At 46.6% G+C, this 5,606-nt stretch overlaps 1 long non-coding RNA gene across 1 annotated transcript; it reads left to right on the top strand.

Moving 5' to 3' along the window:
• Positions 1-780: 780 nt before the first annotated feature.
• On the top strand, positions 781-4,257 carry LOC143821030 (uncharacterized). The gene is made up of 3 exons (XR_013225643.1): positions 781-1,180; positions 2,381-2,632; positions 4,063-4,257. It is a non-coding gene; the product is annotated as an uncharacterized LOC143821030 (long non-coding RNA).
• Positions 4,258-5,606: the final 1,349 nt, after the last annotated feature.

Genomic DNA, 5,606 nt, shown 5'->3' with positions numbered 1-5,606 from the left:
GCAAAAATATACAAATGTGCAGAAATGTGCATTTCTCTTTTTCACACTACTAGCAAGGGGGGTCTTTATTTTTTGGCTGGGGGATCTGATTGTAAGTTTATGTTCCATTTCCACCCTATCAGCTCCGGGGGGGGGGAGGGGGGAGAACAGAACAAGGGACACAACAATGTGGTTCATCCAAATCAATGTCCTATCCGAAGTTCGTGGTGGAGTGGTTAAGAACAGCGGCTTCTAATCTGATGAACCCGGTTTGATTCCCTACTCCTCCGCATGCAGCCAGCTGGGTAACCTTGGGCTCATCATAGCCCTGATAAAGCTGTTCTGACCAAGCAGTAATATCAGGGCCCTCTCAGACCCACCCCCCTCACAGGGTGCCTTTGTGGGGGAGAAAGGTAAGACGACTGTAAGCTGATTTGAGAGTCCTTCAGGCAGCGAAAAGTGGGGCATACAAACCAACTCTTCTTCTATTACATACCATCTGAAGATGTGCTGAGAAGATGCATGATCCTATAACCTTGCTAATGCTGGTCAGTGCCTAGATAGTAGATCTAGGACTGGTTAGTGCCTAGATAGTAAACCTCCTGGCACCCCTGTGCCCACTGCCTTAAATTCCAGGATGGATTAACTATAGAATGTTATAAAGTGATAAGAAGAATCTACTGCCTCAAACGAGCAGTGATGTCAGTGCTCCGAATTGTGATGCACCACTGGAATGGCATAGATCCATGAGATCCAACCCATTATACGACATCTTCATTTATTTAGACTAGATGGGCGGAGGATACGTGATGCTTGCAAGCTGCTGTCTGTGGCCGGAAAACATCCTGAACTGTGTCTGACCGGAGTGTTTACGACAGCTTTATCAGTTGGGGCTTTGCCTGATATCAGTGGTCAGCAAGCAGATGGGAAGCTTAGCTTTAAGGCTCCAAGTCCCACCGCTGATAAATGACTTTGCCGTCTCCTGCCTAAACACGGGTCTGCGGCCCGGGAGGGAGGCCTCCTCCCTGAAAGAGTGACACCACCGGTAGGATAATCTTGTCTAAACAAGACGGTGGTTTGGAGTATTTCATCCTTTGACAGGATTGGATGTTGCCACCCCTATCATAATTGGGATCGATGGGGCAGTGATGAAGATGTGAACGCTGTAGCCCGGCGTTTGGTAACTAAAGACAGGGAGCTGGTAAGAACGATCCCAGTCTGGACATATTGAATACACTTGCTTTGGAGGAGACTCAGCAAAGCTGAGAGAGAGAGAGGGACGGTGTAGAGCTGCCAACCTCCAGGAGGCAATTGATCACTAGATGACCAAGGTCAGCTCCCCTAGTGAAAATGACTGGTTTGGAGGGTGGACTCCATAGCATCATACTCCACTGAGGTCCCTCTCTGCTCCAAATCCCCCTGACTCTCAGCTCCACCCCCAAATTCACCAGGTATTTCCCAGCCCAGAGCTGGCAACCCTACTCCAGGTGGTAGCTAGGTATCTTCTGGGATTACAACCGATCTCCAAAACATAGAGATCAATTCCCCAGAGAAAAATGGCTGCTTTGGAAGGTGGACTCCATAGCGTCATACTCCACTGAGGTCCCTCCCTGCCCCAAATCCCACCTACTCCCAGCTCCACCCCCATATTCACCAGGTATTTCCCAGCCCAGAGCTGGCAACCCTACTCCAGGTGGTGTAGATATCTTTTGGGATTACAACTGATCTCCAAATATAGAGATAAGTTCCCCCAGAGAAAATGGCTGCTTTGGAAGGTGGACTCCATAGTGTCATACTCCATTGAGGTCCCTCCCTGCTCCAAATCCCCCTGACTCTCAGCTCCACCCCCAAAGTTTCCAGTTATTTCCCAACTCAGAACTGGCAACCTTATTGAAATACTGCATGTTGCTCTGCGGACACCATCCTTGCTGATGGTAAGATTGTGTGGCCAGCAAAAACGGCTTCAGCTAGAAATCTGGTTCTGATTCAAACCGATGAAAATGAACAATGCCTAGAGACTCTGAACAAGGCTGATACAATACAGGGGGGAACACAATAATGAACACATAAAATGAACCAAATGCAATTACAGAGTTGGATTGCTGCTGAAGTTTGTAATGACAGGATGTACCTTTATGGCAGTGTAACTGAGTTAGGCAGTCCTCTAAAAGCTGGATGATGGTGCTAATTAAGACGTATACCTTGAAAGTGTTTCGAAAGTGCATTATCCAACATGTGCGGAATGAGATGCTTTCAACGGAGAGCTCCTCTGCTTTGGCATTTGTGTTTTCCTAAAACAAATACTCAATTCTCTCTCTCTCTCTCTCTCTCTCTCTCTCTCTCTCTCTCTCTCTCTCTCTCTCTCTCTCTCTCTCTCTCTCTCTAGTTTTCTCAAATTAAGATTTTCTTGGAGCTGATTCCCTTTTACCTCCCTACTACTTGCCTGCCTGCCAGGGGCAGCTCATCCCTCTTGGGAAACGAAGCCGACGGACCGTCAGTTTATTTACTGACCGAGAAAGATGCCTGACAGTTTCCCAGCAGAAATGGACGGCTCTCTTGTCAGGGAGGCATTTGATTCCTTTGGAGATGCTGCTGTTTGCCAAATAAATCTAGAGATGTGAAAGCTGGAAATATTTTTGCCCTTAAATAACGGGTAAGCATTCTCTTGCATGGCACCGGCTCTTCGAATGAAGATGTCGTCTCTTATTAGGCCCCTGGTAAACTGTCTGGACAATTAACCGTGAAGACATACCATTTTAAATCTTACCTGCTTAAACTAAGATCTGCTTCCAGTACTTCTAGCCGAGTGGCACGTCGACAAAGTAATCTTATAAATATCTTCCATGGGGCAAGATTACTAGGAGTTTGTTTGGTTGGTAGCAATGTTACCCAGTATTGGATATTACCCAGTTTGTTTTTAAAACCCTAGTGGCATTTCAGGATATCTTTCATTTATTTATTGATTCATTACATTTCTATGCCACCCTTCCCCGTGGACTCAGGGTGGTTCACAACATGTGCAATGAAATTCACAACCACAATCGTAAAGTCAGAATCACTTCCAATTATTAAAATTATAAGTTATAAATGATAGCTCACCGTTTCAGGTGGCATCCATTAGACCTACCGGGCGCAAACGCATGTGCCCGGCAGTCTGCGCATGCGTATTTGCGCTGGGGCTGCTGCGCGTGCGCGGGGCCCCGGCTGCCCTCTCCCGCCACTCCGGAGCTGCGGTCTGCGGCAACCGGAAGGTTGCGGACCACTGCATTAGACTTTAGAAGCTTATTACCCTTCTGGAAAATGGGAAGGGGGAAGAATAAAGTGCTGAGTAAAATGTCCCTTTGGCAACTGGATGTTATTATGCTGGTCCATCCATATATGTTCACATGTGTGTTGGGAGGCCAGCAGCCTCAACATGTGATAAAGTTGGTTATGTGTGTAATGTACCCAAGAATACGCACAACTGACTTAGGGCAATCCCAACAAGGGTCTTTCAGAGAAAGTGAGAAGTGGTTTGCCATTGACTTCCTCTTGGTGGCCTCCCATCCCTATCATTTCCAAGGTCTGTAGGCATTGAGCTGCACTATACTGCCTTCCCTCTGGCTGTTCTGCAGATCCATATAAAGGACCGTCTGCCTCTCCCCCCCCCCCACCCCCAATCAAAGAGATATCCACAGCCGCTTGTAATTCAATCAATAGCAACACCCCGTCCGACAATGTCGATCGGCTGTCTCTTTACTGGCACTTTTCCGCCCTGGCATCAGCAAGAAGGGTTTGGAGAAGGATGATGAAGACCACCTCTCTATTTCCCAAGCTTCCTGATGACCTGCCTGCTGTCATTACTTGGGCAGGTCTTTTTACTGCTCGGAGGATGTTCACAGCTAGGAGTGGAGGGCACGGCTGTTAAGCACCAGGTTTGGTCTGAGGTCTTGCTGATTTCTGGAGAAGTTGCTAATGACTCCAATCTACTCTGAAAACTTCCTGCTGACCCAGCTGTCATATCCCATACATTAGGCCTAGGGGTGACTCTACCAGCACATGTGCAATTTCAGTTGCCATCTGTACCCTTTGCTTCTTTTTCAGCTGCACGTAACCCCCGGAACAGAATGAAGTAAGCCACGATCCGATGGCCCACCTGCAGATTCCAGGGTTCGGTTGGCTTTTGTTGCCCAGATTCGGAGGCTCCAAGACCTCTAGCTGCCCCTGGCATGCCAAGTTATGATAAGAGTCCATCGTGCTCTTCGCAAGGTTTTTGTTTTGAACGCAACTGTGTGTTCATTAAAGGGAACGGGGGGGGGGGGGGGGCTATTTTAATTTTTGCTCTCTTTCCACAATATTAACAAATCCTTCCTTTAACCTTCCATAGCAAGTATGTGGAAGGGAGGGAGAAAAGAAATAACAAAACGGCGATCTATTTGATGGCGTCCAACTTTGCTGTGGGATGCCTGATGCAAGACTGCCTGTCTTCCATTGCTGAATACAAAATTAGGCAAGGCCAGCACTTAAAATGTTGCTAATTATTTGTATGCTAAATGCATGAGACACCCCCTGTTTGCTCATTAAAGAATTTTCACCTCCACCTTGTTTTGAGGCAGCCAGCAAAACTGTCAGAAGTACACAATAAACAACTACCTTGACGGCGTGAGTCTGGTTCTTCACGCGCTGCTCTGCTACCCCATGCTGTTCTCGATTAGCCACAGACATTGGTAGGAGGCATATATGTCTGGAAGAGGCAAAACAGACCTTCTTAATTTCATCATGGAAAGCTGATGGAACATAACCCTCCCCTTGCTTGTGAGCATTTACCTTCCATTTAAGATAGAGGTTTGGAGTACAGGTCAACTGAAGGCTGGGATTGAGAATTTATTACTTGACACACATTTATTTATGTGCAAAATTTGCATCTATCCTTTCTGCTGTTACAAGGGCCTCCAAAGCAGCTAACAAATAGCAACATGCACATTCATGTTCATTAAAGCGTTAAAATAACCCCCTCGGCCAAACATGCCTTGCTAAAGCAAGTTTTAAAAGGCTAAAAAACACCGAGCTAAAATATATACAAAACGTTTAGAATAGATGCAAAACACAAAATCATTGGTTACAAAGGAAGGATCATTAAAGGAATGCCAAATGAAATGAGTTTTCACTCACTGGCAGAAGACGGCAACAGAGGGGGAAGAGAATTCCAGAGCTTTGGACCCATGACCAAGAGGTCCCTGTTCCCAGTTGCCATGCACCTAATCCCAGAAGGTGGGGACAGCTGAAGCTGGGACCCCAAAGATTTATTTTGTTTATTTTACATTTATATGCCACCCTCCCCTGAGGTTCGGAGCAACTAAAATGGCAGGGCAGATTCATAAGGGATGTGTGTAGATCCAAACCATATACGGTTTTAAAGGTCAAGATTAACACCCTGAATTGTGCCCAGAAACAAGTTGGAAGCTATGGCTTATTCTGCACATATTAGATAATGCACTTTCAAGGAGCTTTTGCAGCTGGGTTTTCCTGTGCAGGACAGGAAAATGCACTTCTAAAGCGTGTTGTCCAGTGTCTGTGTAATAGGTCTCAGGCTCTCCGAGGTCTCTGCTAGTGGTCTTTCACATCGCCTTCTACCTGCTCCTTTTAAC

This window comes from Paroedura picta, chromosome 11, assembly GCF_049243985.1.
Source record: "Paroedura picta isolate Pp20150507F chromosome 11, Ppicta_v3.0, whole genome shotgun sequence".
Classification (NCBI taxonomy): domain Eukaryota; kingdom Metazoa; phylum Chordata; class Lepidosauria; order Squamata; family Gekkonidae; genus Paroedura; species Paroedura picta.
Note: the sequence above shows the minus strand (reverse complement) of the source record. Positions and strands in the feature narration are given on the sequence as shown.